This window comes from Melospiza melodia, chromosome 4 (genome assembly GCF_035770615.1).
Source record: "Melospiza melodia melodia isolate bMelMel2 chromosome 4, bMelMel2.pri, whole genome shotgun sequence".
NCBI lineage: Eukaryota > Metazoa > Chordata > Aves > Passeriformes > Passerellidae > Melospiza > Melospiza melodia.
The window spans coordinates 15,423,276-15,446,944 of NC_086197.1; the positions used below are offsets into that span (position 1 = coordinate 15,423,276).

The following is a 23,669-nucleotide window of genomic DNA, read 5'->3' on the forward strand; positions in this document are numbered from 1 at the left end:
GTAGTGATGACTTTGAGATCTCTGTTAGCAGTAATCACCTGTGTTCCCCATGGTTTACCATTGCCATGCACTCTGAGGCTCATGAGGCTGCCCAACCAACTCTTTAGGTGGGATCACTTCTGGAGGTTTCTGTGAGCCAATTCCTGTGGCTTTCCATTTCTAAGGGCTGCATTGGCTTTATATTTGCTCTCAGGAAACAGAAAGCCAGTGACTCCTGAAATTCTCTTCTGAGAGCATTTACCATCGTGAGTGCTTACAAGAAAGGGCATTGTTACCATCATCAACTTATTCCCTCAGCAGAAGTCCCATGGATTTGCCTGAAAAATGCTCTGAGACATTAATGGCAACTATTGTACATTCTTGGAGCTTGTTTTCTGCCCTATCTGTCATTCTTGATGTATAGTACTTCTGGCTAACCACAGTTAACCACCTTTGGTTCAAGAAACCCATTACATTCTGGCACTGAAACCTCTGTTCTTCTGCCCTGAAGTCTCTAACATCATCTCTGAGCAGCAAGATGTATGATGTTTTGCAATAGTGCTCAATGTGAATAAATTTGTTAAATGCTCCAGAATATATTCTCATAACCAAACTATTTCTGCTAACCCATGCAAATATTCATAAAAGGTTGGCTGAAAAAACTAGAAATTTATGGACTGTTGAACACAATTGGTTATTAATTCATCTGGAATCCTATGGGGGGGAAGGGAGAACATACAACAGATTCATAAATGGTTATTTTCTGAGATGCAACATACAGCAATTTAAATTTAACAATACCTTTCTCATTAAAAAACAATGTAATCCAAAATGATGAATCAAAAGCAAGCAAGATCTTCCTATTGTTTCAACTTTTTGTTTGTTTATCAGCATTCTGTTTCTTAGAAACCTGTTAATACTTCAACTCTGATAATGTACTCAGGTCCTTGGAGCAAAGAAAGCTACACATTATGAGACCTAAGGAGCAGAAAAGATTATTTAAAATTCCATTAGCACTTCTCCAACAGTCAGCACAGGGACATTTTGACACTACCTAGTGACACCCTCCTGATCTCAGCATGTTCCATTTCACTTCCAACACCTTTGCAAAAATCTATGCTTAGGCAAGGATCTCCCTGAAAAGAGCCCTCATAGACCACTCCATGCTTCCTCTTATAATCATGCATATTCTAATCATGCCCTTTTCAAATGGAAGGCTTTTATTTTATCAATTTCGTGATAAATGGACACTTTCTGAGGCTAAAAGGGTGATCTGTGGAGCAGTTTCTATCACATAGATTCCCGTGGTAATATGGTCTGTTTTTATCTCAAGTGATTTATAAATTTGTACATGAAACCACTCCCAAGTCAATCCGATAACCAGCAGTTGCATTTTGCAGTCTGAGTAGAGCTCTATCACAGTCAAATCTGTGTGTCAAAAGGATATGTCCCCAGATCATCTTGTTCCAGAAGTGCAGCCTCTAATCCACATGAATTTGTCTCATTTTGGACTCTTTCTTAGGCAGAAAAAAATTAGTTTGAGCCCCTCTGTGGCTGTCCCCAGAGCCTTTCCCCTTGTAATCACAGGAGTGTTCACTGTCATCCCCTAGCGAAATGCCCAGTGGAATATTTATAAAAAATCAGGGAATGGGTTTGCTTAGAAATATTAATGAGGCTGTGAATTTCTGGGTGGCCTCTCTCTTTTGAAGTCCTTCCACTTGCCCAGTTACCTTACTGATGTTCAGTCAAATTCCTTTGTCACGACACACAAATCGTGGTAGGTTTCCTAAATAACCAGTCTTACTCATCCCAATTGGATATTAGTTCTCACTCAATTTAAGGCTTCTTTTTTTTTTTTTTTTGCTTGGCATGCATTGCATAGATTTTTATAACACATCATAACTTCTGTCCCAAATAAGCACATCATCAATCATTATTTCCAGTCAAAGAGATTTTGGTGCATCTTATGTGTCAGTGGAATCCTGCAATGAAAGCACTTCAACTTATCTGCCTGAGGAGAAGATTCTAACTCAACCTGCCAAAACCATAGGCTGGAGGAAAAATAAAAAAGTTAAAAAATAAAATAATTTAAAGAAATAATGTACGTTTGGCCTTTCCAGCTTTTCTCACAGGCTAAGAGATTGCTTGGTAGCTTTGCCTCCCTTCTAAACATGTACAGTGGCCATACCATCACTCAAGTTCACTGACTTCTGACTTCATTTAGCACATTTTAAGTCTGCTCAGCCCTTTAATTTTCTTCCACAAGGCTCTGAAAGGATTATTTGTACTGTATGTATGTTTTGACACAATACTACAATCTAAATTTTTGTGTTACATCCTTGGTACATTTCTCACTACTAAAAGATAATAATAACATATGCAGTTATAAGACCATCTATGCCCCATCCAGTAGACCTGCTAAACAACTTATGGTTATCAGAATGGCATTCAACAGTTTTAAAAGCTGAGTGCTGATCAGCTAGCTTTACTATGTTGGTGTGATTTTTGTCACTCAGATGCCTATTATCTTTTCTGCATAAAAATAATTTTACTGTTCTAACACCAAGTAACCACTAAAGTCTCTGTTAAATGTTAGATATTTCAATAACATTGGTTTGAAATTGACTGTACAAACACTGCTGTTATCACAAAATTATTTTGAAGAAAGCAGATGTACCACAACAGAGAATAATCACGTCCCACAGCCGCTCCACACGCAAGCTTCCACCACTCTTAGAAACAGAATGCACAGAAGCAGATTTCAACTCACCTCTCTTCCCTCTCAGGGACCTTCTCATCCTGGTTCTTGAAAACTGCATCTGGGAAAGCGATTTTGTCTTGCTCTCTGCTTGCCACAATAAAGCACACAGACCAGCTCAGCAGCTCCTGCTGCCTCACAGGGTTCTTTAGTAGGACACTCCCTAGGAGACCTAGGAAGTCTGGAGGTTTTCAAGACCAGACTCAATAAAGCTCCAAGCAACGTGGTCTGATCTCAGAGCTGGCCCTGCTCAAGGAGAAGAAGAAGATGTCTCCTGATTTAGTCCATTATTATACACTTCAGAATGTGTTAAAGTTGTATCTCCTTCATTACTGACTTTAGAGAAAAAAAATAATCTTGGCAATCCTCCTACAAACACTCTTAGAAGCCCCATCTTCCTTGGGGTAGTCAGCCTTAATTCTCCTCCAGCCTTAGAACTGCAATCAGATGTGGATATCAGCAATCTGGTGTCTGTTAAGGATGTGCCAGCTAAGATGTTATTCACAGGTGTATCCCCTTTGAACAAGAACCATGGCCCTCTTCCTCTGGTCACTGACCCATTATTATCATCATTCAGACTGCAAATGAGATGGCTACAACTTCCTTTAAACTTTTTTGCATCTTGGTTTTAGAGCAGAAGCATGCCAGAAAGCAAGGTCTGAAACAGAACACGAGATTACAGAAAAGTGGTCTGAAAGTCCCTAAAGGACACTTGAAAACATATATGTATTCCTTGGTTTATATCAAGGATATAAACTCATATATCATGGATACCAATGCAAATTCTGACTCTGCTGATCCCAATTGGAAGTCAATGAGAAAGTCAGCTTTGCCTTGCCCAGGGAACCTTAACCTGATAATATGAACATGCCTTAAAACTTTTTCAGATATGATAAAATTAAACTTGCATTACATATCTGCAAGATTAATCCCTAAGATCTAAACCATGCATTTATTTCTGGCCAGAAATGTAATAAACTGGACCAGAATCTAAAATAAGATCTAGAGCTAATAACTCTCTCCTGCAAATTCATAAGTATCTGTCCATATTTAAGCAGTTACACTGAACGCATTATATATGCCATAACTTTAACTGTTCTACCCTTTTTGGGGAATCTGACTCCAAATATGCTGCTCATTCAGGTTGATGTCTGTCCCAAACAAAATTTACCCAGTTTCACACCGAAATGCTGCAGATCAAAGGTCTTACACGTTGGAATAGAGATACTGACATGAGAAAAACCACTCACAGATATTGCAATGTGAAATCAAGATTGTATTTTTCTTATGTATAGTTCAATGTCTAAAATTATAAGCTTTCAACATGATAAATCCTATAATTACAGATCCATAATTTTTTTTCATTTAAATATGTTTTTGTATTGCATTTCTGCTTACAGAAAGGCATAATTTCCCATGTATATTCCCTATGTCTATGCCATCTAAGTATGTTTGCATGGATTTTTTTGTTTTGTGTATGGAATTTAAATGCCACAATGACAGGCAGATCAGTCAAAAGGGAAACTAAGATAGAAGTGTAGCAATATATTGTCCCAAAAAAATCTCTTTTGCAAACAACTTACAGACCTTAGCTTCCCAAAAAAAGCCAACAATAATTCCCTCAAACACAGAATCTTGAGGTTAAAAAAGATAAGTCTAAATAGTGGTTTCTTACATAAGATTCAAGTCTAGCATACCTTATCAGCGTCAGTATTTCTATGTTCTGGATGTATGAAATATTTCCTGAGCATGATTTTTGTAATAGGTCTTCTTCTATAACCTCTATATTTAAATTCTGATAATTCAGCTTTATCCTCCCTTCTAATTCTTATTTTCATAATCTCAAGACCTTGGTCTGGCTCAGGTTATCATTTTAAACTACTGTTGGAGCCTCATTTTTAGCCTCTCATAATTCTTAGATGAATTTTCTAGCCCATAATATCACTATATCTACTGGGGAAAGCAGTGATTTACTGTGACCACTCTGCAAAACAATAATCTGTGATTCTTAAAAGAATCATGGCTTGATTGCCTCTGTCTTCTTTTCTTGAGACTTCTTCCAGAATTAATTTCTCTCCACTCCATGCAAGCTCCTCTCTGCTGAGTGATTACTCCACGTATTTATTTGGTCTTTACCTGGCTACCTCAGATATGAGAAATAGCAGCTGGCCTTGCAAACTCTAACCTGTTGTATCAAAGAACCAGTTCCACTGATTGCATTTTCATTTTTATGCTTTTAGAGTAAGTCAGAAATTCCACAAAGATGAGCTGGTACAAACTGCTGTAAGAATAGAAAGGATTTCTTCAGTCTGAATGGAAATTATAATTCCTCACTATTGATTTAGGACATACTTTTTAGAGGAGCCCATGTCTTCCACTATGACCCCACCATCCAAACCCAACTTTCAGAAGACTTCAATATTTGGAAGAGTATTTGTTGAATATCTAAGTCTAGTTTCTAAAACCAAAAAGTCATCGAGATTTCCACACATCCAGGAAAAGTTTTCATGTTCAAAAATAAATGCATTGCACCACCTTAGCAGTTATTGTTTTCAAACAGACGTGCTTGCCTTTTTATGGGTACTTCTTCATATCTTTACACAATTTAAAAAGGCTATGATTTCTTAGTTTGAATATACAGTTAATTCATGGGCAGCACCAGTGTCTTTCCCTGAGACAAGCAGGGGACAAGGGCAAGTGGGTGCAGAGAGCAGAGCCCAGCTGGTACTGAAGGTAGAAGGTTCTTAAAGCCTTAATGGGACACAATATAAATTTACAGTGGCACTGGCAGCCGAGGAAGGAGAGGTAACCACAACTTCAAGCTCTCCCTTTTCCAGTCCCTAGTGAGAGAGATTCAAGAGTGATTTTTTGGTAGTGTTGCTTTCCAGGACCAAGACCACAGCCATGACAACCTGGCTGTCTATTTGTCTGCAATCACAGTGGATATGTGCACAGTCCAGCTCCCACTTATCCCCAGGACTTGGTTACATTTAGTCAGTCTTCAGTGTTCCTCTTGAATTCACAGCCATGGATCTTCAATTTTTTCCAGTAGACTGTCCATCATTAACAACTCACTGAACATAACAGGCTACCAGTGCCATCCTCCTTCCATGATCAGATAAAGTTCTATCTCAGTTTTATTTCTTGTACTCATTACAATCTTTTTTTTTTTGTCATATGCTAGACACCTAACATTATTTCTTACTTCTCCTATTTTTGTCTCTTATACATGAGCTAAGACAGCTGCAAAAGGCAGCACAAGTATTTTGTCACAGTAATATGGTGTTCCACTCTTGAAATCACTCCTTTGGAAAGCCCTGGGATTCTGGCAGACACCATAAATTACCGTTTGGTCACATCCACACCTCTAAAACAGCATTCACAAGCACTGCTCATTATGGTATTTGGCTGAAATGCCCCATCTGTCCTCACAGTCCAGGCTTTTAGCATACCCTAAACTGAGCCAAAACCAGTCTGTTTTTGCTGACAGGTAGTCTTACTCCCAAACTTTTGCTGCTCAATAGATAGTGTTTTTTTTTTTTTTTCCTGATCTATTTGCACCTCCCAATTCTAAAACCTCCCACTCTGCTCTATATCAAAAGTTTGACTCAGCCCAGAAGTACCAGGATTCTTCAATCAAAGAAGAACTGTCTCTGGTGCATAAGGCAGGTTGGTCAGCAAGGCTCATTCCACACTCTCTGAGGAAGAGATCTGTAATCTCTGAGGGAACACACAAAACTTCGACAGGCTCCAAATGAAGGCATTTCTTGGCCCATTCCTTCATAATTTCTGAGTACAAGCACCCTCCCTTCAAACAGCACAGGACTTGGGTCAGCAATGCTCTTAGTCTGGTCTTCTACCAGACCATGAATACATACTGCTGGTGTCACCTATTCCTACATGGGTGACACTAAAATTAGTGAGTTTCCATACTTATCCCTGCTCACGGCAGGAAAGCTTGCCCCGTACCTCTTTATTCTGCCTTTCTTCTTCCCTGTGGCTAGACTACACCTTGTTAGCTGATGCACATCTGCCAAAATGAACTGTTTCTCCATGATTATGTGTATTCAGTACCCCATGCTACCTATAAGACCTCGGAGCCTTGCTGTCTGACAACCCCTTACCATGTGTCTGGTTCTCAACCAGCCTTTCCAGAGAGTCAACCAAGATATTTAAGGCAGCAGAGTTTACCAGAATGAGGAGAAAAGAGCCCAGGCTGAAAAAGGGGAAAATGGCACCATGCACTTAATATAGGAAGATTATTTGTCCTCACGTGTATGAATTTTCTGTGGAACTAGTAAGGAGTTTAAAAATCAGGTTTGCTGGGTCCTCAGATAATTGTTCTTGCAAAAAATCCCCCACAGAAAATAAAAAGAAGCCTCTTGAACTCTAACCCTTACTTCTGCTCCAACATGCAAAGTAATTAAAAAAACAAACCATAATTATGTCCAAAGTGGTCTTTCTTTCCTTTGGGCAGGTCCCTTTCGTCTGCTCAGCAGGTACCTCTACCTTCACCCTTTGTAGCTCTCAGGGATTCTGGACAGTGCCAGAGACAGCCTTGAAGGTGGCTCACAAAGGTCTGGGGACTGTAAAGCATTATCTATAGATAGCCTAAGAGCAAGGAAATAGGATATCTGCCAGCAATTTTTGCCCTGACTCTTCCAGAAACCTGGCAGTAATCCCATGACATCAATTTCTGCTCCGATCAATGGCATCTCACACAACCTTATGTACTCACCTTCTTCAAGTATTCATTTAATATTTTATCAACCACCTTTTATGTTTCTCCCATGGCCAAACAGGATTTTGGCTCTTGAGCCAACAAATCTCATTCCTCTCTTTCACTTTTTCCCCTCTCTATGATTAACTTATCCTTGCTCGCGAAGTGATGCTGTTTCTCGTGCCACATGCTTCTCTAAATTTCTGTGATCTTTGCTTTTCCACAATTCTCTGACCTCCAAATCTCTTATTGCTGCATAGTCCTGTCACCAACACCTCCCTAACTTCCCATTTTTTGCACACAATCATACTTATCTTCATCACCTCCTGCAATCAACACTTTGCCTCAAAGGTCCATAAAGAGTTGGAAATTTTTGTATTATTGACCAGAACACAGAATCACAGCCTTCATCAAAGTACTGTCACTTATGAAAGCATCGCAAGGGCTCTCAAAACACCATTAATGTCCATTTTCCCCCAAATGACAGATTTTTATTTAGAAGTGTTTTATCTAGAGACTTCTTCCAGAGATGAATCATAACAGATCAATAGAAACATACTCCAGGAATAGAAAAACTGAACTCCTTTGCATTTCAAAAGAATACAGAAAGCCATCTTTTTCTTCCAGCTGAAAAACAATATGAAATAATTTTTTAATCCCACAAAATTAATGCCATAATATTTTTCGTTTCATCTTCATTATGATCTTGATGACATGTAAAAGAAAGTTTTTGTGATCCAAATTTCAAAGTAGGACTTTATAATGAGGGACTTGATCAACCTATGAGACAGACTTTGAAACCACAGAATTAAAGTGAAGGAAATGGATGAAACATAGTACATTAATACAACAGCAGTCAATCAAAATGATGAATCATGGGTTATAAATTCTTCTTAATTTTTTTTTAATCATGCAGATTTCCTGGGACTTGACCTTATTACACTTTTTTTTCAGAGATCTGGCAACATAAACATGAATTTAAGTGACTTGTGAGTTGGTAAACTTTTCTGAACTGTAGCCTTAGATTTTATTTGCTTGTGAGTTTCTCTTCCATGTTCTTCCAAGAAAAAAGAAAAACCTAAACAAAGCAGTTAAACCACACAGCTTTAGGTACAAAAGCTTTAAAAGAAAAACAGGAATTCCATGGTAGTGCTAGTGGAATGCACTCTTAAAGGATCAAGGTGTTGTGTCACTCACACTAACTTACAGTTGCCTTGGGTAATAAAGGATTAATTTTCCCTCTCTTGGAATGGACACATTCCATAAAATGTTCCTGGCCTTTCATTACCCCTTGAACATTGAACACTATGAGGTGGAACACACCAAGCATCGTTCCTTTGTCCTGGAACAGGAGGAATGGAAGCATGTGCACGGGTTAGGCTTTCCAGGGATCTGCCAGAACAGCAAATCAGGATGCACAGCAGCACCCAGAGGAACTCTCTCAGGAGCAGGGCAGGGAAGGCACTACTGGTGCTTCCTTTCTCTCTATGAAAGGAAAACACAACTTTGTCCTTTTATGGGAAAAAACCCTTACTGTGTACACAGGTGCTGATCCAAAGCCACTGAAATCAACACAAATATTTGCATGGTCTTCAGAGGACCCTGAATCAGACTTACAGACATTTGCTCCAGCTGGCATGTGGAGGGGGAGGCAGAGTGAGGTTCCTCATGGCTCTTTTCTCTCCTGTTCACCCTCACAGGTGAGGAGCTCCTGCACCATCAGCACCCAGGCTGCGGCCACTACATCAGTAGTAAAAGTGGTCAGGGAACAACAAGGGTGTCAGATAGAGAAAGGGAGGGAGGGATGATGGAAAGCTTGTTCTCCAGTTGTGCTGACTAAGGATTGTGCTTACTTCTCCCATCTGATCACTACAAAATTATTTATAACTGTCCTTGTGGGAAAATACAGAAGATAATAATGAATGCTATACAGCAAACAGCTGAATCACAGTGTCCCAACCTCACATTTTCCAGCCCTTGAACTCAGCCATCTACAGAGTGCCAGAAACTAGAATGCATTTTTATAAAAGAAAGTGCTCATATCTATTAGGCAGCCAATGTTTGCCTGCCATTGGCTGCTGGAATCATAGCTTTCATCTAAATTAAGAGTGGTCACAAATATTCTCATAAACTCAGTAGTCATCCAGCTGTGTGGTGGGAGCCGACAGCTGTGTGACACACAAGAGTCAGAATAGAACTGGCAGGTGAGCCAAGGAAGTTTTGGCTGTCCTTTGGAAGGGAAGACTTCTGCAATGTTATTTAAGCCTTCTCTGAAATCAATTGCACTGCAGTGACACAAAAAAGAAAAGCGTATTTCATAAGTCTAATGAGCCAGGAGGAAAACATCCTGTGAGATGGACTTTGCAACCTCAAATTCTAGGTCTGTTTGTTAGCTAAGTGTTAAATTCAATTGTGCAATCAGAAAATAGGGTTTAAACCTGATTCCTAAATTAAAGAGCCCCGTTCTCCTGTTTGTAAGTTCTCATAGTCCTTCCTAGCTGACTGCCTGCATTTGCTACCACCTCAGCTTTAATGCTCTATGTTGACACTTGGGTTTCCTCCCATTTTGTTACACGACCACTTCTAAAACTGTTTCCAAACAGAGCTGTTAACCAATAACATGCTTCCCATTTATCATTTAAATAAGCAACATTTTGTTTAATATTAATGGATTGCCACATGTTTGTCCAGGGAGAAGGGACACAGAAGCTTTGGAGGTGAAGTTTGTCATTAAAAACATTTCCCAGCTGATGGTTACTGAACTATTTATAAATAGTCCTGTAGGACAATTGTAAGGCACTGATGAAGCAAGATCATCGTGTAGATTAGATGTGCCTTATCCTTGCCCACAGATTACCTTCCTGTAAACCCCCATGTAAAATCATGCTTTTTTTTAACCCTATCCTTCCCACAAGGTAATTTTAAATTGCAGCCTCAAATATCCAGGGGCAAACAGTTCTAGCAAGATTGGCATCAGGGGTGATGCATCCAGACACATCCAGAGCTATGCTGGACTGAGGGAAAGAAGAGGGATAGGAGGAATGTTTTAGATGTGTGACTAACTGTGGTATCCAGAGGCATGAGGGAAAGAGAGAACATGAAAGTCCATCTGTATCTGTAAAGAAAAGGAATGTTCAGACCCAGATGGAGCAGGAAAAACTTCCTGGAAAAAGGTACTTAGTGTCAGTTTATCATTACAATGTTTGGGATGCAGCTTTTTACCATTATTGAGTTCATTTGATGTTTAGTTACAATTACAAGCCAAAATAAAAGCCCTACTTCTAAGTAATCTAGAGTCAGATCAAACAAACCAATCTACAATCCAGGGAAAGGCTGCCTAGGGTGGCTCAGAAAGCTGGAAATCACAACAGAGAGATAGTGATATTAAATCAGACTTAGTGTGAGTTAATCTTTCAGGCCTCTACCAAGTCTGTGACCCTATGGAAACCTCAAAGCACAAGGTATAGGTGTTATAAAATGTGCATATAGAACAAAAAGGCAATTGTAGGGCAAAAGCACAAAAATATATCCTCTCTTCTGTCTTTCAGGAACACCATATTCTGAACATCAGATATCAGAATGCTGGCGAGAAAAAAAAATATTTGTTATGCTTCAGAAAGATGTAGTGCAGAGATCTCAGTCCAAGAGCACAAACCTGTCACCATGAAAAAGGAACTTAAGTTTTTTTAACTCCACCTCATCCCACAGCCCATAAATTTTGGGACTGAGGTTCAAGGTGCCTATATATCTTTAGGTGTATCTGTGAAAGAGGGCAGCAGGCAGAAATGCTGATGCAAAGTTATCAAAAGTCCTCCATGGAGGACTACTCAGTGCACTTTAGGGACTGAGTTATGCCAATTCTTCCTTTAACCTTTGCTGTGAAGAGCCTGTCCCTTCTGACTTCTCAGATCAAATAGGACAAGATTTGCTATCTTATTTCAAAGTGCTCTGATCAAGTATAAATGTTAATTAATACACAGAATTAAGTCAAGTTACTGAGAGCCGTCTATTGTGAATAATAATCTTTTCTCAAACTTATTACCTAGTTGTTGGTTTCCCACGTTATTAAATAATAGGATTGATATAGGATATAGGATCTTACCCTTGATAAATCTTTCTTGAAGTGTTCAGATTCCATAATTTTTGTTTCATTTTTGCAGCTAAGATCTGTCACTTCTTTGCCCTGATGTTCATTCACTTGGAAAGCCACCTTCTCATGATTTCTTTTGCCCAAGCTCTGTTAGCAACACTTCTAACAGGAAATGTTGGGGTGGTCACATCTGGAGGCAGAAAAATACAATTTGTCCTCCAAAGGACTCAAAAAGTGAAATGTACAGGAGCATGTTATAAAACTTTGACAATTTATGTATAAAACTAAAGTGACATAGGGGCTCAAGGCCAGCTTGGATGGGGTTTTGAGCAAGCAGGTCTTGGTTGCTCCATGGCAAAGGGGGCTGGAGCCAGATGATCTTTCAGCTCTCTTCCAATGCAAAATATTCTATGATTCTATAAATTAAGTCATCAACTCACTATCAACTCACTCAAATCCAGATAATTGCCAATCACTAGAGGTTAGATTTTTATTTTGTCTAAATTATAATTAAAATCTGTAGTAATTCCCCAAGAAGCTCTTCAGGGGCTGTGCAGCTTTTGACCCCTGCTGTTCATAGGTGCTTACCTCTGCAAATGTCTACTGCAAGAGGAGTCGTTGTTCTTCACATTTTTCTGTCCAGCACAGATCAAGAGTGTTTTAAGATTAACTCTTCCTTGGACCATGAAGTAAGGAAGATATCTAATGTGGAAGCACATCTTCATCAGAGACATCTCTGATACCATCTTCTGGAAATGTACAGTTTAAGTCCTCTTCCATGCTCCATATTCTTTTGAAGAAGGATAAACAGAAAGGCAACAAAAATATCATCCTAACATAGAACATTATCAGCTAGAGATCAGCTTATGTAACACTGAATTTTTCCACATTTTAAAAATAATAATTCCATATGTTTTACTTTTTATACTTGCTAAAAAGCAAAAAAAGCAACTAAAAAACCAGCCAGTGAATCCCCCAGTTTTTTATTTTGACACAACCAATTAAATACTTAGTTACATAAAAAAGAAAGCAATTATGTGTTAAACTTTCATTTTCATCATTTAATCCAAATGAACAAAATAAAACTAAAGCAACCCCTGGCTGCTGCCATAGGACTTTTGGTAACAGGTTATACCTAAATCAGAGGCTTAAAGGAGCCCAGCAGAAACAGCCTAGATATTCCTACAGTCACCTGTGAGTTTTTGGAGAAATCTTTCTGTCATTGCCTGTACAATGGCAACCATAAATGTTATTCAGATTTGGAAAACTTTATGGGCAGCAGGAATAGTTGAACACTGGAACAGGCCAGCAATCCTTTGGCATTTCTGTCAACAGAGAATCATAACAAGAATGCAGAACAGTATCTGTTATGAATGACATGTGGCTCACCTGCATCAGAAGAAATTATGTGGATGGCCAACATATGACTGTTTTTTCAGCTTATTTTCAATTATTTCTTTTGTTTGAAAAGATTGGGGGCGGTTCTTGCAAATTTCAGGTGCTGGATGTGACTATGTCTGCAATGTCACCTGTAACACCAATCACATAGAAAGGTCAGAAAATAGGACTGGATTTCCCACAGCATGAGAATCCAGTCTCCTGACATCACATGCTTTCTGTCACATGACCTTTCTCTCATAAGCCTTTTGAAAATCATCACTAAAACGCACAATATTCTTCCTCTACCCTTCCAATACCCTTTTAGATGCTAACAATACAGAGGTGGCTCAGGCAGGCTTCTAGTGCTTCAGTGCAGAATGCAAGTGGAAGGAGCAACCTACCAGCAGCAGTACTGAAAGGACAGTTTTCTAAGTTTCCAGAGAAGAAGAATGTGTGGCAGTCTGGCCCCAAATATGAATGGAAATAGAATAATTTATCTCAAATGGATTATTTGGATTGCAGGTGAATTTATACCCATAGGTCAGTTTTACAGGTGTTCTTACTTTGAGAGCAGTGCATTAAAACCACAGCTGTTCTTACAGGCTTAGATCACATCACAGGCAGTAGTAGCTCCCTCCTCTAGCTTCCTTCATAGGATTGTTCTGTGGCATTGTAATTCAGCGTGTATCAGCAATAAAATGAATAAAAACCCCAAATATATATATACACACAGAATATATATATATATATATACACAGAATATATATATACAGAACATATATATACAGAATATATATACAGAACATATAATTATACATATATACCAAATATATATATATACAGAATATATATATCTACACAGAACATATATATATATTATATATATGTTGTCTGTATATATATATATATACACATATATATATTTTTTTTTTTTTTAATATATATAGGAACAATCCTATGAAGGAAGCTAGAGGAGGGAAGGGTTCACTAGGCTACAACTGTGGTTTAAAATTATAACCTGGGAAGGTGTGTTAATTCATCATTTTAGCCCTGCTGAGTTCTAGAGAAATTTCTCTGCAATTCTATAAATGAACAAGGAGTATTAACATTTCTGGAGGAATCTAGGACAGACTGAAAATGAAATAGAAAGTAATATTCCTGTTAGAGAATCCTTCACATTCCTAGGTGAGGTTAGCATTCCCCATTGAATTTTGCAGAACTTTTTCGTAAGAAGACAATCCAAAATGAGTTAATAGGTACATAGAGTGTTGGCCATATTAAAACAAGAGTAAAAATGGGCAGGTATCCAAACTAAATTCTCTGCTGATGTAAAAAAATCCCAAATCAACTGAACCTGATTAATAGTAAGTTAGGAACCCACTCAAAATTCTCTCTCATTGGCTCAGACAAAATTATCAATATTTATTTTTCTCCCTATAGATTGATTTCATGTAAGTTGAAATTTTAAGGGCAACAGAGAGAGTTGAAGCTGACATACTGTCTATTTAATAGACAGGATGTAAGCAAATAAAGATTTTGTAATTAATTTTTTTAATCGCAAAAGATGAGATTCATTGGTTAAAGTCTAGCTACAGGGTGCTAAAATGTAGCATAAATTCACAACCTCCTTGTGCCATGCTGTTGTTATATCTCTAAATTTAGTGGCACTTGGAAAAGATGCTCCTTTGACATCATAAGAAAATTTGATTCTTGAAAATGTTCCTGAGCCTATAGGAGAAATAAAATGAAAAAGCAGAAGCAACAATACCCTGATGAATTCACTGGGACAACTGAAAAACTAAGCAATGAATATAAATTCAAAACTAAAAGATCAAAAGAGGAACAGGTTCTTTACCCAAACTCATGGGACTAATCCGTCCTAACAGTCCAGGAGTTGCCAAGGGAAGGGAAAAATGAAGTGCTGGCAATGGGTAGAGAAAGATTTTGAAAGCACGAATACAGAATATCAGATGAAAGAAAATTTAAAGGCAGTGGGAGTAAAGTATTGGATCACAAAGGGAAAAAAAATGGGCTGGGGAAGAAAGGCACAGAAAAAACCATCTGCAAGCAGCACTAGTGATGGGGAGAAAAGAAGCAGGAGACACACACCCAGGTGCAGCACTGCCAAGCAGCCCAAAACAAAACCCAGCATCGTTCGTGTGGGGATTTTTCCTTGCGCTCGCTCTTCAGATCAAAAGGAGAGCAGCAAGGCAATCTGCTCTTTGCAAAGAGCACTTTCAGCCAAGACAAGGAGAGTGCATACACTGGAACATCTGTTCCAAGAAGCCACTTGAAAAATAATCTTATAATAGCATGGGGAAAACATCTGTGCAGCAGGCACCAGACCACCAGTAGTGCAGCAGTAGAGGAGGAGAAGGGGGAAGGAGGACAGGAGGGAGCGAGGGAGACAAAGTAGAACAGGATTAGGTCAGGGGCAAGTACCTCAGTGAGGGGCATGACCCACATGTGAGGATACTGCTCGTTTGGTGTCTTTTCTCTTCTAATCCTCAGCAAGAGGCAGACAGATTTCTCACCCACTGAGCTGTGTTTATTGGCAGATATTACACAACATGTGCAGCTTTGAAAAATCCTAAACTACAATCAAAGTGTTTGAGAGGCTGCACGGAAAGCTCCCTGTCCTTGGCCTCTCGTGTAACCCCCACCCTTTTTTCCTCAACTTGCTTTATCTCTGCTGATAGTAAAATAAATGTGCTTGATAAACAGCCACTGCTAGCTCAGGTGAGGAGAACTAGGAAGCCAAACCACTTTTACACTGTTGGTGTATTTGACTTATTGTGACCTCAGTAAAAGAGAGGTCCACTTGTTTTGTTTTCACCTTCAGTCTCAAAGTAAACAAATTCAGCAGAAAAACACTGTAGCCGTCACACAAACGTGCACACACATGTGCAGTGTGCATTGTGTTCTTGGCTTCTCCCTTCACTCTGTTTTATTTCAAGAGAACAGAACCCTCAGAGCTGCCCCACACAAACTCCTGTAGCATGGCAACAGTGAGGATATTTCCCCTGAGTACTGACACCTTTTGCAGGAGATTTATAACGAAAACAGTGCCAAATTGACTGATCCAATGTTTAACTCTAGGTTCTCTAAACAAGGAGAGCCTTCCCAAACATGTATCTTCTTGGCAATGAGAAAAAGAATCAACAAGTGTTAAGCATGAAACCTCCATACAAACATTTAGGTGGTTGACCAGGTACATGAAATTTAACTGGGGGCTACAGGAGGTTGAAGAACTCCTTGTGTACATGTAGGTAGCTGTAGCCTTAACCCCCAGCACAGACAGGAGAAAAAGGCCACTATCCCTATCCCCCACATAATCAGCCTTCACTGTGGGAAAGTGATAGGGCAGTGAGGAAGTCCAAGTTATTTTAGAAGATGGTTGTCAAGCTGAATTAACCAGATGCAACTACAAAATAGGTAACTTTTGACCACATCAGAAGTGGGCAGGAGAAGATGGAACAAAGACCATATTAGGGCATAACAAAGGATCAGGTGGATGTGTCCATTGACGGATGCACAGATGGGATATTGGGTAATTAGATTGCTACATTGGAACATACCCATGGTCAAAATTGTACACAGTTACAGCTGGTAAAGTGTACCATGCAAAGATCTTCTTTATATCAGTCTTAGTGCTGCTTTAGATGCTCATCACCTCTATAACATGGCTACAAAAGGCAATAAGAAAAGACACCAAAAAAAATAGAAAAGACATGCTGGGCAATTAGGAAGAGAAGCTGGTAGCATGATGGAAAGGAAGGCGCAACTTTCCTGTAGATTACAGATAAATAAAGGTCTTAGGAAGTAGGCAAAATGTGAGAAACCAGGAAACAGATCAACTTTTTTTTTCTGTTTCATTCACAGAGAATCAACTTCCTTTTATGTCCCACTGTTATGTTACTGGTGCAGGTCTTTCTTATTTCTAGCAATGCTCTGAGAGCTTTGTTTCAGTTGGAAGACAAGATATTTATTTATTCTTTTCAAATCTCAGAAGTGTAAAATGGAAGGAAATTGTTTTCTTGTCAACACTCATATTGGCTCTCAAAATGGTTTTATCAGTTTAGCTTCTGCATGCCAATGCAAACTAATGCATGTATCATAGGCTTACAAAATAATAAGAGGAATAACCTCAAAGAAAGCTGCCCTGGTTTGCTTATATTAACAGAAAAATATGTTAGGTCAATACAATTCTATTTGGAGTGTATGAATTGCTACAGAAACCAGCTAATTAAAATCAAGATGATTTTAATCAACCAATGTTGATTAAAAACAGTTTCACTTCAGTCTTTTCTTTTGTGGACCACAAATCCTGTGAACTGAGGTCATTTCCAGATCAGAGATGTGGGAGGGGGAGTCAGAGGAAATGAAACGGAATATATGGGCAGGAGCACACAATAAGGGCATTGTAGATAAAGATGAGCAGCTTGAATTTGACATGGCAAGTGACAGGAAATCAATAGAGTGCTAATGTGTGAGAGGAAATGAGTATGACTTTAGCAGAAACATTCAGGACAGATGTGAGGGAGAGAGCAGAGGAACCATGGGGCCAGACAGGAGAAGATTATAGTAACCAAAGCAAAAAACATCTGAGACACTGACAGCAACCTATTTTGGGAGTTTCCTCTTTTCTCACTCAGAGACAAAAGTTAGGTGAACTGTTAGGTGTTATATGATCTCTAGGCCTCTAAAAGCTCCAGAACTGATTTTTTCTTACAATGTGTTGCAATTGTGCCATGAGTTCCAAACAGAGAACATCATGCAAGGCAGTATCTCCCCTGTTTCCTAATCTCATTCATCTGCATGGTTATCAACTGGAATATCATCCAAGACATAAACATTTTGAACACCCTACCCTCATTTAATTAATAGAAGTATCAGAAATCCCATTCTTCAATCCCTTGGCTGGAAAGCCCTTGCTCAGGGCCAGCCACATATTTCAACAGCATTAGTGTTATGAGTGTTTTCCTCTCACTCTGAAAAAGCCTTCCATTAACCTAACAACCAATATTCCATAAGTCTGCATTTGGCAATCTCCCTGCACAATACCTCTAATGCAGCCTGAGCTCTGGCATGATCACCTGCAGGAGGAAACAAACATCTCTCCACCTTCTTTGTATGCTAAAAGAACTCTAGAAAAATGGGGATCTAGAACAAGATCCGATAGATAGATATATAGATATATAGATAGATAGATAGATAGATAGATAGATAGATAGATAGATAGATAGATAGATAGATAGATAGATAGATAGATGGATGGATGCCTCATTCAGCGAAAATCTGCAGAATATTCTTTAAATTGGCATCTCTTATATAAAAGGTGAACCTGCTCCCTTTCTGAGAGCAGCATCTTCTTCCATAGCCCCTCAGACTGATGTGCCACAATACCACATTGTAAGGGTGCAACCAATTACTTGTGTAACACATTTAACTCAAAACAGAGCAAAGAAACATGGAAAGGTTAAGCCACCAGTGGCACATGGCTTTGTTCCACAGGCAGCAGCATTTCTCCCCAATTGCACAGCAAATTTCCTTGTTCAGGGCTGCCTTCCTCACAATTCATCAATACTTTGTCCCCACAAGCAGGGCAAGTGATTTATCTGCTGGCATATATTTAGAATTGTCTCACCTAAACATGAAAAGTATTTTAATGTTCAACAAACAAGGTCTTCTTTGCATAACTTAATTCCTTTACTGCTTTTTTCTCCAACCAGGCAAAATATGGGTTTTATCCCTAAAGATATGGAACATATCAGCTAAATTAATGTATTGCTGGTGTTTTTTGTCTCTTGAAATTGAGTTGGAGGACAGATGTTGAGCAGAATGTTTTTACCATTAGCTTTCTGTAGCATACATAAAATTGCCACTGAAAAAGTAAAACTTGGTTAATTAACAGAGAGAAAAAATATGCTTTAACTCCAGTAAATCTATCAAACTTTCATTCCATACGTACCTTTTATTTTTTGAGATATTAAGGCAGAGGGGATTGAAAAATATACAGTTCTGGAGTATGCAGTAACATACTAAATAAAATTTTGAATCAATTCAATCAGCCAATCATCACTCCATTTTTTGAACCTTTTCAGCCTACTAAGGTTTAATTAATGGATTAAAGAGGTGTAAATTTTCACAGACATTCAATATTTGACTGTGAAAAACAGACTGAGTGTAAAAGAGAATACAACTTTTCACTCCTCCACTATGATCACAAAAGCTTGGATCACTTTATGATTTTTTGGAACTACTTTAAATAATCTCCTAAGTATCAGGAGAGACTACAGACTCATCTAGAGGAGCTGAAGATGGTAGATTCAGGGCACTGTAGTTCATTAGATAAACCTAAACTCCAGGTTCATTTGGGCTGAAGAAGATGGATAACAGGTTGCAAGGCTGTGTTCACAACCCAGACCCCTGACAGATACCACTGAGTCTGCCTGATTGTCGAAAAGTTTAGGCTAATAAAATCTATAGGCATATGTAAGAGTAGACACTGACCCCAGGGGACTGATGATGAGTTTCTTTCTTCTGAGACTCTCAAATGAAAAAAGCAATTTTTATCAGTTCTGAGGGGCTGAGAAGTCAGATTTAATTATGTGGTTGTGAATACCATAAGACGTTTCTCACTTAAGGAGTGTGTTCAAGAAGAAGTCATAAACAGGAGGTTAAAAGGCAGTAAGTTCATTAGCCAGTGCTAATGAACACATGCAGTGTGTAGGGACAACAGCCTAAAAGTCTCTTTGGTTATGGTGAAAACAGTGAAGAAAGAAATAAAATTAGTTCCTATCAAAAGAAAGATTTTTTTCTGATCCTGTAAAAGGAGTATATGTTGCTAGAAGAATAATTTCCAGTAGGCAAAACTGCATAGAGATCTTTCTCTGAAGGGCAATAGGTCTCTGTGTTGTCATGGAGTGACCAAAATGGTCTATACAGTTGGATCAACAGTTCTCAGAAGATACAATTTTTACTCCAGTAGGTGAATACCAAAGGCTTCCTGCTGTTCCTGATGATTTTGTGTCATCACAGGAACTCAACACTGAGTTATTCTTACAAACATACTTCTGAACCTCTTCAGGACCAATACAGCCACAGCTGCACAAGCAAATAAAACATCCCAGGGTCCCTTTTCTGTCCTTTAGAAGGAATGGCATGGTCTTAAGAGCAAACTTGTGCCCTCATAGCCATGAGCTATCCCAGACCAGGTGGTTTTTTCCATACTGTTTTCTACAAACACCCCCTGGCCCTTACTATAACCTCAGCCACAACTGAGTGCTATTTTGTAGGATATGGGCTGTCATGCAAACTGTGCAAAGGTGTGTGCATCAGCCAGACACTGGATTGTAAGAGAATGTAGCCAAATTCTACATCATGGCCCTTTACAGTATCCCTCTACAGATGGAGCCTGTGGGACCACTAAGTCATGAAAGTTAAAAAGCAAGGAAGAAACAAGAGATATTTATTTGAAGACTTTGGATTAAATTATCTTCCTTGAACTCCCTATGCACTGTATTGCACCAAAGGAAAACTACTCAGACATTAATGAGAAAAAAAGGCCTTCCAAACACAGAGTCTTTGCCCTGTGTGTTGCCCTGCTGGTGTCTGAAGAAACCCTCAGAGGTTCCCAATTAAGTTCAAGAGAAGACACTGAAGATCTTTTCTTTTATCTGAGCAAGTGAAAGACATGGAGTTAGCGGAATCTCCAGAATAAAGAATCATTAAAGAAGATAATTGCTTTCTGAAAGCAATTATCTTCTTGACAATAAGGATTCTTTCTGACATATGCCCTCAACACATGTGATGAGAAGTGCAAGCAAGAAGACCTTGTCACAAAAGAGCCATGTGGGATAAGGGACTAAATTGTTCTGAGGCAGAGAACTAAAAGGCTATTGGAAGCCACATGGCTTAACTCAAACTGAAAATCTCCTCTTTTCCCTGTTTGCCAAGAGGAAAGTTCTTGGCAACAAAAAAAGTCTAGGAAAACAAAGAAAATTGCTAAGTAACCAATGAACAAACTAACAAGCAAAATGACAGAAAAATGATCACAAGGCCAAAAGCATTGCAGCCTGTGATGAGAGCAGAGCTACATCTGAAGCCAAAGGCAGTTGAAGCAAACCAAGAAAGAAGAAGCTCACACCACTCTTCACAATCTCAGTGCAGAGCACAAATAGAAATAGGGCATGGATATGCTGTGTAGGCAATCCAAAGGCAGATAGCAATCTGGTTTGGGAGCAGAAGGCACTTTATCATCCCCCAGTAGATACACACATGGACCAATGCTGAATGGAGCAAGACGGTGTTTTAATATAATATAAAAAGACTGAGTTCTCCCTGTCAGTGTAAAACAGAATGCAACCTTAAATATGGCCTCACAGTGGCTCCACCATAATTGCTTGTTCCCTGCTGTGTTCCCCATACAGCAGACCTAGTACTGACATCTGGTACTAATTTAGGGTTCATCTGTTCTACAAAAACAAATATATTGTGGGGCCTCCTTGCAGCAGGCTTGCCCCTCAACTTGGTTAAACCACGTTCCATCTTGTAAAGTAGATGTGACATAACTGTTTGCATTTTGGCCCTGAACCACGCTACAGATGTTGCAATGTTCAAGAGCCTGAAGTGGCTTAAACTGCAACGCTTGGGATCTTCTAGGAAGCAGCAGCAATTCCAGCTCCTTTAAGACAGTGGCATTAACCCCTTCCCTTCACTCCATAAGAATACTTCCATGCTGTTAAATATACTGATCTGCACAATCTGACACGAGGCAGTATAATTTTGACCATGTTTTAAGATGCTCAGGTCAGAAAATATTGTGGGAAGTTTGTCTGACCCTGCACATAAACGCATTTGTTATTTATGTGTGAAAGGCTGTGCACTGCACTTTCAGGGAGACAAACAAATTCATTTGGACTTAAACACGACAGAAATTACTTTTGAGGCTAAATGAAAGGCTGTGTGAGATACACAAAACTTCACAGAAAGTACCTGAGGGGCCCCCACCTGCCTTCGCAAAGGATTTATCCCAAATGCCTTTCTGAGCACCTGAATGTTAATTTACATTTCATTCCTGAACATTCCAGTGTGTACATCCCCACTTACTGCTCCAGGGACTGCATGCTGACAAGGCTGCTCCAGTTCCAGTTATTGCAGAAACTTCTCACGCTCCGCATGCTGTTCATTCTCATGTGGCATTCTCTTTCACTTCTTTCGCTCCAGCTACTGTTTCTCTTGCCAACAAAGATTAGCATAACCTTCAAGAAAATCTGGCAGAAGGTCACGGTCATTTCAGGGAGAAGTAAACAGAGTGAGAAAAGCATAGAATGGAATTACTAGAAGAGTGTAAGAACTCTTTGCCCACTATGCAGAGGCCATGCTGTCAAGCAAAAATATATTGGTATTTAAATCAGTTAAAACTTACGTAAACTCTGCTAGATAGCTGAGAAGTTGCATGGGTCTGGAATTCAGGACTGCATTAGGCCTTAAAAATATTCAAAACCTACAGTCTGTTACTCAACACAGATTGTTTTTCTATTAGTCGGGGTGTGAGCAGCAGAAGATATAATTTGCAAATATTTGGAATGTTTCTATTTGTCATTTTTAAATCAATACATATATCTTGCTATTCTCCATAGGGTTTTTCCTCCCCCTCTTATGTAACTGGTAAAGCAGATTTTTATTTTTCCTCTAAGAAAAAGAGAAGTTGATCATATCAGTCCAGGACTTTTTCCAAAAAACCTGGAGGCAGTGAGGTTTCCATACACCAGGGCCAAAATACAGATGTTTGGCCTAAAATTGGTTTTATTATTTTTATTTTGGATTTTGGAAAAACAAGCACACAAGTCTCCGCAAAAGAACACAAGTCCCCACAAAATAACACAAGTACATGTGTTCTCTCTATTACTCTGGAAGAAAATGTAGCAACCAAAAGGAACAAAATGAGCAGGCCTGCTTTCTCCAAGCAGTTCTTTCAGACATGGAAAAACCAAGCAGGCAGAAAACAAGTGTAATGAAGGGACTCTGACCCCACAAGAATGCCCATTTTTTCCAAATGAACCAAACAGTCTAATAAAGGATATTACCTTGCCCATAAATCTTGCTTCTCAGAAAATAAAGGCGTAATGATTTCAAAATGCTCCCACAACAAGGAGTAGAACCAAGCCATGGAGCAGCCAGAGCGACAAACAGGCAGAGACCAAAGGCAGAGCTCAAGCAGTGGCTCATGGTGAGAGGAAAGGGCTGGATACATGGGCCACTAAAACCCTCCTGTTTGGAAGTTTCATGAACAATTACAGGAATGCACTTCTGGTTTTCACACACACTGCCTGAGGTGTGTGCTCTTCCTCTGGTGTTTGAACTTGGCTGACAACTCTTGACACACGGTGGGATTGACTTGAACAATGAATAAAAGCTAGCTGAAACAGACACTGTGAAATATAAATAGAGGAGTCAGCAGCAGAGTTTCCATCAGAATTTGCAGAACAGTGTTTATAAGTTTTGCTGTATACACGTGGTTTTGCTATAGCAACAAAGATGAATAGTCATCATTTTCTGTGACCAACACCAAATCTAGTATTATCTATATCCTTCCTTGTGAATAGAAATGATTTCACCTCTACATGAGGTTCACTCTGGTAGCCAAAATGGGGAAGGAATTTGTGATACTGAAGTTCACATACTGTGCACATATGGGATTCCCCAGTGGATCAGCTCAGTCAGTATCACAGCAAATC

At 39.1% G+C, this 23,669-nt stretch overlaps 1 long non-coding RNA gene across 1 annotated transcript; it reads right to left on the reverse strand.

The window, feature by feature from the left end:
* Positions 1-7,912: 7,912 nt before the first annotated feature.
* On the reverse strand, positions 7,913-22,394 carry LOC134417967 (uncharacterized). Its single transcript, XR_010027652.1, has 5 exons — positions 22,039-22,394; positions 12,937-13,076; positions 12,136-12,337; positions 11,560-11,737; positions 7,913-8,084 (listed from the first exon to the last, which is right to left on the reverse strand). It is a non-coding gene; the product is annotated as an uncharacterized LOC134417967 (long non-coding RNA).
* Positions 22,395-23,669: the final 1,275 nt, after the last annotated feature.